At 38.6% G+C, this 12,733-nt stretch overlaps 1 protein-coding gene across 1 annotated transcript in view; it reads right to left on the reverse strand.

Annotated features, from left to right (window-relative positions):
- CNTNAP4 (contactin associated protein family member 4) overlaps nt 1–12,733 on the reverse strand; it is a 580,041-nt gene that overhangs the window by 551,824 nt on the left and 15,484 nt on the right. The gene's annotated exons all lie outside the window — the stretch shown is intronic.

A 12,733-nucleotide genomic window follows, 5' to 3' on the forward strand; every position in this document is an offset into this window, starting at 1 on the left:
ATTCGGGTATACCCGGGTGTATTGAGGTTTGTGACTGTTTTCTGCCCGAGTGCATTGAGGTATTTTCCAGGCAGGGATTGAAGCATTTTATTCCCGCTGGCTGCAATACTGCACAGTATATATATATATACTGCATTACAATTCATGAATTTATGCCATCTGGTAGACACGCGAAGCATTGCAGCCTATTAAATCCTAATCATTATCATTTAACAGATCAGCCGCCCGTCAGCCAGGCATGAACCCAGGCTGGGAAGGCAAACGCAACGGGGCTTGTCAGAGGTGAGGAGCGGCGCATTCCAGGTATCTGCCAGGTACATACTGGGTATTTGCTCGAATAAAGTGTGTCGCAGCAGTATGTAGATAATCTTCTCTCTGTACCCACAAACTCAAGCAAATACTGTATACTGTATGTCTGGCCAGTTGCCATGTCTCTTTAACGAGATCCAGGAATCCACAAGGTTGTTGCCTGCATAACTCAAAAGTTGAGAATCCCTTGAATGCCTGTGGAGTTTACGCGTTGTGTAATGCAGGTAGGAAAGTGTTTTGTTCCAATGATGAGAAAAAAGCAAATGTGTGGTGCTCAGAAAAAAGCCTCAATATGGTACTAAAAGAAACCACAATAAAGTTCAAATTTTTGATTGAAGATTCCTGAAGTATGAACCCCCTGAATAATGAGTAAGGGATATCAACCCATAACATGTAGAACAATAATATTGTAATCATTACTCCATTGTAATCCGACTAGTGGGCTAGGGTCCCCATGAGCAATGTAATAAGAGACCTCACAATAAAGTGACCCAACATATATTATCGGAATGGAGAATAAGCAGGTGATATAAATAACTCACTCTGAGTTGTAGATGTCCTTGAGACTTTATTTTTTTGTTTCCTGAGTTTCTAGTGCCTGCTTTTTCCCATTGTTTTTCTTGTTCCAATGATGTCCATCAGATTTATGAACCTGTTTAGCATAGTCTTTAGGGCCTTACTAAAACTTTCCACCAGTCTGTTCGTCTCTAGATAGTAAATCGTTAATTGGGTTATCTTCAGAAGTTTACATAACTTTCATCAGATTAGAAGTGAAATTTGTACCCTGATCAGTTAAGATTTTGGCTGGTAACCCCACTCTGTCAAATATGTTCCCAGTTCAACAGCAACTGTACGAGCAGTAATACTCCATAGCAGAGTTGCTTCTCAGGACCTTATGGCATAATCTACCACCACCAGAATGTATATATACCCTGATGCACTTTTTTCCAATTGACCCACTAAATCCATAGCTATATGTAAAAAAAATATATCAATTACAATGAAGGGAATCATTTGCGCCTTTTGGTTATTTTTTTTTTTATCATTGAAATTTTTTATTCTGTTTTTCATAACAAAACATATTACAGTTCAACAAGACCACAAAATACCAGTTTACAGTGGTTACAATAATTCTTTACATTTAAGTGCACTAAACCAGTAAATAATATATTAAAATTACATAAACTTTAGACAATGACAAACAAAAAATTAAATTACATTTTAAATCGATGAGTCAGTTCTATCTGCATTGCATAATTTCCCTCTGTACCTTTTCCCCCCTTACCCACAGTTCCTTTTGTTGTTTCTGTGCTATAGGTCCTAATCTTATCTAGGGATAACAGATATTAGATATTTTATTCTTTTCCCCCCATATCACCTTCTGTGCCTCTCACGTACTGTACCAGACTTCTTAGTAAATACCACGACGTTTGGTCAAACGTCCGCATCACGACCTCTTTGTCCCTGTCTGGTAAAATTTCAATAAAGGGATCACATTTTTTAAATAGTGTTTCCGTTTTTAGCTCTTTATTGGTTTCTCCATGTTAGGGTGTATATCCTTTATCCATTGTAACATTATGGTTTTTCTGGCTGCCAATAATGTAATTTTCTATTAATTTAAATATTCTCACCCCATTATTCATGATCTTCCATTCCTCCAAGTTGCCAAATATCAAAGAAACTGGTTCTTTAACCGCAGTTATTTTAACATTCTGCAGTATATAATCCAGCACTTGGTCCCCAAATTATGCAATCTTGGGGAAGTCCCATAAGCAATTTTTTAGGTCTGCTTTAGGTTGTTGGCATTTTGGACATCTATTCCTGGATTTGTCTGTAGTCTTGTAATTTATGTTAAAAGCACAATATGCCATGTGTCAGTTTTAGTTGCATTTCTCTCCACGTTTCTGATATGATAAGTTTTCTAGTTCTATCTAAACCAGTACAATAAGTACTACATCAAGTTCCGTTATTTCCTTGAAATCTTTATTCCAGGCCAGAAAAAACTTTTGCAAAATCCTCTCATATTTTTTGTCTCTTACTAAATTATATATATCTGATATAGTGTATCTATTCTCTCTGGAAAGACTAAACAAATGATCAAATATATTATATGACAATACTTCCTTTTTATAGTTCTCCAGTGATTTACAATAATGTGTCACCTGTGCATATGAATAACCATGCCATTTGAACTAGGTATCTCCCACTTTTCATTGAATTCCTCAAAGATAAGGAGCCTTTCCTGGTCTTCCTTTATCAAATGTCCTATACACCTTAAGCCCTTGCCGTCCCACAATTGTAAGGATGTCTGATTTTGGCCTGGGAGGAAATTTGCATTTCCCTTAATAGGCAAAAAATTAGAGATTGTGTATGATAATCCCATATTCGACTTTATTGTCTTCCATGCTGCGTAAGTGTCTCTTACCAATATATTATCTTTGATCTCTCGCGGCAATGCTCCCCACTTTGAATCTAGTATATCTCTTAGATTCATTGGCCATACTGCTGCTCTATCTCTAAATTTGAGTGGAAACTTTTCTCCAATATCCAATCGCCCGCATGTCTTATATCACATGCTTAATTGTACTTTCTGATATCGGGGAAATCTAGTCCCCCCGATTCTCTGCAGAGTGGTAGTTTTTTAATGCTATTCTGTGTCACCCTCCTCTCCAAATAAACCTACTAAATGCTCTATTTAATTCTTTGGTATCTGTCTGTTTTATTAGTAATGGTAACATTTGTAAGGGGTAGATAATTCTGGCAAAGTTTACCATTTTGATCAGTTGGCATCTCCCTGACAGGTTCAGAGGGATGTTCTTCCACATTTCCAGTTCCTTTATTAACTGAAAAATACTCTTAAAATTGTCTACATATAGTTTTCCCAGGTCCGCTGCAATATTAATACCTAGATATTTTATAGATTTCCTTACCGTTTTAAAGGGTAACATTCTTATTTGTGAGGATTAATATTTCTATTTTTTTAACATTAAATTTGAACCCTGAGAATTTACCAAATTCTCCAATAGCTTTAAATATGTTGGGCAACACCTCCTCCGGATTAGACACTAGGAGCAGCAGATCGTCCGCAAATAGAGCTAATTTAGCCTCATACTTCCCTATTTTGATTCCCTTGACATTTTCCATATGTCTCAGATATTCGACCAATGGTTCGATAGCTAAATTAAAGAGCAAAGTTGACAGAGGGCATCCCGTCTTGTTCCTCTGTATAATTTAAACTTGTGAGACAGTAACCCCGCTGCCATTATTTTTGATACATGCATACATTGATGGTATATCCTAAGGAAAGTTCCCTCAATCCCCACTTTTTGCAGTACCTGGAACAGATACTTCCAGCTTACATTATCAAAAGCCTTTTCGGCGTGTATTGATATTATAATATTATTTTTGTTATTTTTTATAGATTTGGTCCAGACTACGGCAGCTATAACTTTTCTAATATTCTTTACCGGATGTCTCCCCTTTACAAATCCAGATTGATCTGGATGGATCCATTTTGGTAGGATTGATGCTAGCCTCTTTGCTAAAAAATTTGAGAGGATCTTGGCGTCTTGATTTAATAATGAAATTGGTCTATATGAATCTGGATTTACTTTGTTTTTCCCCTTTTCCCTTCCTTGTGAAGAATCCTAATGAAAGCCATCTTGCCCGTTTCTAAGTATTCTTCAGTTTTTAATATATCTTTGAACGCTTCCTTAAGTGGTAGATGTAGTTCCACACTTAAGATTTTATACAAACTCATCGGGCCCTGGGTGCTCTGACATTTTTAAGTTTTTTTTATCGACTCTGATATTTTTTCTATGGAAATTGGCTCATTTGATCTTTGTTGATCTTCCCTCGTTAATTTAGGCAACTGTAATTTTCCCATTAAATCCTCCATTGCCTCTGCATTTTCCTCACTCTTTTCATATAATGTTTTATAGTATTCGTGAAATGCTAAAGATATTTTTTTGGGTTCAGTTGAGGTTTCCCTATTAGCTTCCTGTATTTTCGTTATATGTTTAGATGATATGTAGTTCCTGACTAAGGGGCCTATTCACAAAGCAGTGATAAAATCAGTGCTTTTGTATCCGACTATGGGACCTACTGTATACTCTAAGCGTTCATAAAAACAATTGCCGAACCATTTAAATCGCCATTTTTTTTTAGCGTTGCTATCACGGTATTCAGAAAGCCTTGATTACCTGTGATTGCAAAATTCCCAAAATGGGTGAGTAGCCGGCAGCGTGATGATCGCCTCCCTGAAAGGCCTTACCCGGCAATTTCTTTCAGCTGTAGAGAGAGCTGCTCAGAGAGCCGCCTCTCCCTGCCAAATCTTGTCTGAAATTAATGTATTTAAATATAAATGTTATTACTAGTGTAGATGAGCAGGGGGTCTCCGGAGCAGAATCACACTGATTTCAGGTCTGGGGACCCCCTGCTTCCCGAGATAGAGGCCTCGTTATGGGGTGCCGGTATTTCCTATGCATTTTATTCCCACGGTCACGTGACACAGGATATTTAAATGCATAGGAGATACCGGCACCCTTTAACGGCGCCTCTTTTGGGAAGCAGGGGGTCCCCGGACCTCACATCAATGCGGTTGTGCTCGAGAGACTCCCTTCTCATCTATACTAGTAATAAATGTTATATTAAAATAGCTGCTACCCACAATGAACATTAAAAACATAACACTAATACCCACCTACTCTACCCCCACATGATTGATACCAGAGGCTGAGGGTGTCTGTGGGCCCTTGGGTGGTCCCTGCGGGTCCCGCTGGCTTATGGTACCAATCCTGTTATAAAAAATGTTGTTGTTATACATTTAAATAAATACAACACCCTCCCCCCAACATATACAGTACATTGATGGGCAAAATAACTATTATCCAGATATGGATAATAGGTCATTTGCCCATTATTAAATAAAACATTAGCCAGCCAGCATAAATAAAGTAAAACAACTTTCTACTTACCCTTGCCATCATGAAGGGTGTCCTCATCAGCATACTGCAGGTCCACGTCCTCCGATTCCAGCAAGAATACATGAAAAAATACAATCTAATGGCCCCCAACCCCTTAATCCACTTAGCGGTTAATAACTGTTATAGTAATTAAGGGGTTAAACCACCCTCCCCCGCTACCTGCCCGGGAGTCCTAACTACCAAGCCCTGGACCACTATACCCACCCTGCACCCATTGATTGGCATATAACATATAATATGGGCATGATAAGTCACTGTAGTAGTCAATGGTCACCCTAATATAAAAGCATGAAGGCCAAAAATACACAATAATAAAAGATATATACAAGTACCTAAACACTCCAATTATATAAATAAAAGCACAAGCCAACCAATTAAGTAAATAAACACTAGCCATTAAATCATTAATAAAAACCACTAGTCAACACATAAATTAAAACCAGTAGCCAACAAAATAAATAATTAATTAAAAACGCTAAATAATAGGAAAATGAAATAAAAACAAGCCATCCAAATTACAAACAATTTAAGCTAAACAATAAACAGAAAAATAAATAACAACAATCAATAAAAAAATCATTTGCCAAAAAATGCATTGGCTGTCACTGTATTTATCTGTACTAATGGGCACAGATTAATACATTATCAGTCAATGGGCAATGAAAAACATAAAATACAATAAAAAACCCTGTAAGAATACAATGACATACATTCAATATTTTCCTTACCTTAAGAAGCATTGACCCTCCAAATCCCGGTGTTTCAGGAAGCTCTCATACCGCGACGTCATCAAAGTCAATCCAATGCCATCCACCTTGAAGATCCGGAACAGGTAAAAAAGTTATTCTTTCTTTTATCTTCTATCGCCTTCTTCTATCTTCATCTGTCATTATTTCTTTCTTATCTTTAATGTTATATCTTCCATCTTCATCTGTCAATCCAACCCCATGGTAAGTCCCAACAGATGTTGTCTCGTTGTCCTCTTCCGATTAAATGAGGCGTCCACACCTTATATAGGGCCTGTGACATCACATTTTCAGGTCAGATGGTACAGCTCCAATCTGATTGGACGCTGTATCATGAAATTGTAGTAGACCATGGACAGAGTCCATTTTTGGAAAATGATGTGAAGTCATCCAAAGGGAGTCATATGGTCTACTACAACCAATCATATTGGGGATATACATCTCTTAATCTGATTTGCTGAAATTACATGTGACTGTGGCCATGTGGGTTTGGTGACGTCATGTTAAAAGGAAAGGAAGCACAGCCTTTCTGATTGGCTGGCTTCCCTCCCTTGACATCACAGTCTAAAAAAAAATTGTCACATGGTTATCCCAGCCAATAAGATGGCGTCGGAACCATTTGCCACTCAAATTTGATGTCACAGGCCCCAGGTAGGGTGGGTGGGTAGCGGGGGAGGATGGGTTACCCCCTTACTAACGGCTAAGGTGATTAAGGAGTTAGGCGCCATTAGATTGTATTTTTTATTGCATTGTTTCTGGCAATGGAGTACAAGGACGGTGATGAGGATGAGGATGGCCTTCATCCTGGCAGGCTGGCAGTGGTAAGTACAAGTTTTATTTACTTTATGCTGCTGGTTGATGTTTTATTTTAAATGGGCAAATGCACTATTATTCATATCTGGATAATAGTAATTTTGCCCATTACTGTACTGTATGTGTTGGGGGGCGGGAGTCTTTATGGCAGTGTATTGCACTTTTAATTTTTTCGGCACAGGATTGGTACTGCAGGTCAGCGGGGACCCCCGGACACTCGCGGGGACCACCCATGCTTTTATGCATGTCTCCATCTCTTTTGCGCCAGCCTTTAGCTGGTGAAAAGAAATGGTGAGCTTTTATACAGTAGTACGATAAAGTTATCACTGCTTTGTGAATAGCAGTTACTGGCAAAAAAAACGGCGGATTTGCCATTTTTTGGCCTCTTGTACGACTTTATTTTTACTGACTGTTTAAGGGTGATAAAAAGCTATTATACTGTAGCGCGATACTGCACTGTTATAACTGCTTTGTGAATAGCAAAGCAGGCAGTATTGCGCTATAGGGGCATTTAACACACTTAAAACCACGTATCACTGCTTTGTGAATAGGCTTCTGAATTCCCCATGTATTTGCCAGCTTTATTCCCATATCCCAAAATTTGTTTTACTTCCTTTCTCTTTAGCCATATCTCTCATATGTCCTTTTTAAAAAAAAATATTCCTCTTTTGTGGCCAAAGATGGTTTTAGTTTAAAGCTCCTGTACACTTCGCTTAGCTCGTCACTAGCTTTCCTGAATTCCATGTCTATTTCCTTCCTTTTTTTATTTAAAAAGGCCATTAAATCTCCCTTTGGCAACTTAGCGCCTTTGCAGTTTCCCAATACAATTTTCCTTCTTTTTGGTGTGCATTGTTATTGTCCTTGAACTGGTGCCATTTGTTTAGTAGGAAAGCTTTAAACTCCTCATTGTGATATAAGTGTGAAGGGAACCTCCATATCCTATCTTTGTGCTCTTTTTGCCCGATATCTAGCCCTATCCATACTGGGGCATGGTCAGAAATCAAGATGTATTCAGTGGAAGCCATACCCAGGTTAGGGATTAGATGGTCACTTATTAAAAAATAATCGATTCTTGAAGAGGTATTATGAGGATGGGAGAAAAAGGTTGTAATGCCTCTCTATGTGATTTAGTAACCTCCAGAAGTCCGACAGCCCTAGCGCGTCCCGCAGAGTCTTAATACTCTTCTGTCCTGGATTTAGTCCCCTCTGTTGTATACATTGCCCTGATTTATATAACAATGGATCTTGAGCTACATTAAAATCTCCGCCCACAATAGTATCATACATCAACAATCCTATTGTGATACTTCACTCCACCTGCTCCGCCATATAATATATATCCTCCAATGTATGCCTGACTAATAAGCTTTTGGCTTTTCTAACAACTTGTTAGGCCTTATTAACCTGTTATACCCCTTACCGCTCCCTTATACAAACATATGTATCTGCTGCTTGTATTATATTAGCATAACTTTTTTTTTAACTACTTAGTTACTTAACGCACCTTGCTTGGCCTTTAACATTGGCCTTCCCCAATAATTGTTAATAAGGCAATTCTTCTTGTCCCCTCTACTCCTCTTTTTCCCTCCTTCAATCTTTTATCTCAGGATACCCCAACATGTACTTTTAGTCCTTTGCACCATTCCAAGTCCTCAAGATACTTTTAAAGTCCCGGTGGTCTCTTCCTCTGTGTCGTTTTGTTCTCTTGCTGGCCTTGCTACTTTTGGGGTTTTTGTAATTTCTTCCGTTGCTCCTTGATTCACCCCCTGAGCCTTTATCTTGTGCCTTTGCTTCGGATCTCTGTAAGAACTTTTCCGCTTCCTTTGCCATGTTGAACACTCTTGTTTTTACCTCCGTGAAGACTCTCAGTGTGGCAGGGTAGCTTAGTGTAAATTGTTGTTGTCCTTAAAGAGAGTGCTGCACACCTTGCTGAATTTCCTCCTTTTATCTGAAACCGCTACTGAATAGTCTTGGAATAACAGGATCCTATGTCCCTCAAATATTAGGCTACCAAGCACTTTTATATGCCCATAGCAGGTTCGCTTTTTCTTCAAAATCTAGGACTCTTGCCATTACTGCCCTGGGTCTGTTTTCTTGCCCTGTCTGATCTGACCTAGTCTGTGTGCCCTCTCCATCTTGACCTTGAGTAACACCTCCATGAGTAATTCCCAGTGTCTCTGGTATCCATTTGGAACAAAAGTCCATTAATTGTATTGGTTTCACAGACTCGGGGATCCCAATAATGCGCACATTATTTCTCTGTGATCTATTTTCCAGATCATCCATTTTTTCCTCTAGGGACTGATTCTTTCTTTTTAAAGTCTGCATTTCTAGTTGCAGTGCTGCAGAGTTTTCCTCCAGGTCACTCACTCTATTTTCAGCCTCCCCTATTCAGGTGCTCTGGGAGGTAAGTTCCCCTTTAAGATCCTATATGGCTCTTTGCAGCTTTTCAAATCTTTTAATCATAGTTTGCATGATTTCCTTCCCCACAGCTCCGACCACCTCACCATACACTACCTGTGTCCCTCACTCTCCTGTGGGTCACAGACATCCTGCTTAGTTATTTTTTGATGAGAAAATGCATGGCACCGTTTCACGTCCCCATGTACTCCCATCAAGAAAGACCAGGAAAGCATTTCATCCAGCTTCTTGTTTTGGGCTAATGTCCAGCAATAGAAACGTCAGGTGCTATGCGGAGTGCTACATGCCTAAGATGTTTTCGGGAACTAAAAATCTAAACTATACCCCTCCTATTTTTTTGTGTTTATTAACACAGTACTGTATAATAGAATATAATCATGAAGCTGAAACTGAGGGTGCTGAAATATTTTGTACTGTTTACTACAGCTTCAAGGCATACTGGAGTACCTCCTCTTTCTGGGCAATTTAGCTACTGTTACCTAATCAGGCACTGTGATCTGAGTACTACAGTATTCGTAGGCCTCACATATTGCCCTGATGGACCTTCTAGAGGGTTCAACTAATTATTCAAAATTTTCTTGAATCACAGATATTTCCAAAATATTCTTACTTTTATCTGAAAGCCATTTGGGGACTGGTATGTATAATCTGATTCCAATCCCATCCTTTTACTAAAGCTGTAGGCATAGGGCTTCCCACTAACACTGTCATGAGCCTGTTTTCCCTCTGAATGGTCTGCACATTAGAGATAGGCAGAGGTTTCTCTATATTTCTCTAGGCAAAAAAAATGTGCAGATTTCGATCCGCCTCATATAGGCCGGTTCCTTCGACCCATGGATTTCTGTGGATCAGTCTCAAAAAGGGTGATTCGACTTTTCCATTTTTTTTTTTATCACTGACAATCCACATGGCGGATTAATAATCTGTGGTCGGGTTGTTAACAATACGACAGTGGTTTGTCAAATACGTGGATTGGATTCTTAAAAATTAGTCTAGATTGTATGCAATGGCAATTTTGGATTCAGCCATATGGATTGAAACTGGAAAAATCCATCTACGGATTTTGCACTGGGGATTGGATTTTCAAGGAAAGCCAAGCAAATTCTGGGGATTGGATTTTGACAGTTCTGCCTTTCCCTACAGTAGGTCAGTAACCTGCCCAGGAATCAGATATTTGAAAACAAATGTTTTCTCCGCTCCAGTGTTCACTAGTCCAGAAGAACCCAGCTTATTCCAGCCCCCATGCTCTGCTGACATTCATTACTGGGCAGTCAAACACCCAATGTCCCCATTCTGAGCAGTAGGGTCCACGTCCAGGGGAAACTAGATCAGATGTGGGATTATTTTGGTCTGAAGCACAGGTACCAGCAGGATATTTTAAACCAGAGACAGAACATAAAACACAGACAGAGCTCAGTTTTAGAACATCCAGTGAAACTCATACACGGTACAGTGCCTAAATATATATGTATAAATATCTATTAAGTAAAATGGTCTTTTAGTTTGACATTTTTGGCCAAAATTGTTGTAAGCCCCTGAGCCAACGGCATGGCAGACCACATTTCAGGGGTCCCTAACGCTAATATAAATTCTTAATAACCTGTGTAATAACAGGAAGAATGATTTATAGTAAATCTGTCAATATTAAATTTGCCATGCTCAGTAGCACTCCTCTGTGACACTCATATGCTTATATATATGTTGTGGTTATTTTGGGGGTTCAATAGGAGCTTGTTAGGTGTCCAGTATGTTTTGCCAGCAGGATATGACTGGATGCCCTTTTCTAAGGCTCGTGCCTCCCCTTGGTTGGCTCTCCTGTGATGGAAACTTAGCTCCCATGCGTAGCGCCAGTCTCCTGCTCTGTTCACGATTCTCTGCCATTCCACTAGTCTTGTTGTAGGTGAGCCTAAGGTCTTAGTCTCACAATGCCGGTTTAAGGCGCCAGACACAGGCTGGTGATCTTAAGAGCTTAGACTCACCATTCCAGTCTCATAGTGTTGATTTGCACAGAGCTTTAGTAGCCTAACTTCTCTCACATCAACAATGGGCCCTGCTCAGGTTGGAACTCTCAACTGTAGAATCACTGAGCTCATACCAATGTGTTAACATGTGCACAGGCAAAAATGTCACACTTTAATGTGGTTTACTACTTTGCCTCTTCTGACATCAAGTCATAATATGCTTTCAAATGAAAGACTATAGCATTTCAGTAAATGACATAGAAGGTACACCCTGTTGTCCTTATTTGTAGTCAATTTCCATGTTTCTAAGTGAAATGTTGCAAGACAATGTGATAAAGCATAAATGAAGTACAGTAGGCAGTGGATGTAAAAATAAATGGGAATTGTCAGTAAAACAAAAATTGCACTATCCCTAGTGAAATCATTACAAGACATTGTTCATAGTACTATTTTAAATACATAAATGTACAAAATCACAGCTCAAAACAAACATAGACGGTAAGTTACAAACCAAATATTTTGCCTACAAAATTAAATTACATACAGTAATTAAAATAAATTACGAAAATAAGATATTCTAGGATAAGGTATCATGAAGGTAGATGGAAATAGACCTAGTGTAAAGTAACTAAACAATTTTTTTTGTGATGGTAGTAAATTGAACAACATTTTAGAAAAAGTAATGGGAGCAAAACCAATGTTGCAATCTTCATATGTTTTACACAAGAGACAGACACTGTAATTCATTCATTTTTTTATGTTTACTAACCTTATTGTGTGAGATTTTAAACTACAGTACTACAGCTTCGTAATGTAGAACCAGCCCAAAAGGATGAAACAATTGTGTTTGAGAGGATTTTCTAATATTCTACTTCCTTAATGCAGGATTTGCTTTACAAGCTTTGTAATGCGCAGCAAAAAGCTATAGAAAAATATAAAATGTCTCAAATGGATAGAAAGCGAAAGAGTGGCATACTCAGCATTCCCATTTGTATACCATTACCCAGAATCCTTGTCGGTATCTTTGATTTAAAGTACATTGTTGAGTTTCTTATGTTTGCTGTACTTTGCCCATACAGTATAAAGACTTTTTTTTTAATGTATCTGAATAATTTATTGATATGCCAATTCTGCTGTAAAATGACTCATTGATATATAGTACACTGAAATGTTATTTGTTTATTGCTAGGGTATGTTACATTTTCATTACACTTTTATCATTGCTACAGTCCTGTCTCCATTTTGCATGTTTAATTATGTTTAATGTACAAGACAGCTTAAATGGTGTGCATCCATTTAAGTGAAAACCAAATAAATTACAGCTGTAGCCAGACATACTGTCCCCGTAGTAGTGAGAATGAAAAGCAAAATGCTGCAGCTCTGAGGACAGTTAAAGCCGTGGCTGCCTGCATGGGGTACCTTCTACCACAGAGAATTTCTCACTGCCAAGGGGACACTGAGGCTACATCTGTAATTGTCTTTGTAAGTTTGAAGAGTT

This window comes from Ascaphus truei, chromosome 1 (assembly GCF_040206685.1).
Source record: "Ascaphus truei isolate aAscTru1 chromosome 1, aAscTru1.hap1, whole genome shotgun sequence".
Taxonomy (NCBI): domain Eukaryota; kingdom Metazoa; phylum Chordata; class Amphibia; order Anura; family Ascaphidae; genus Ascaphus; species Ascaphus truei.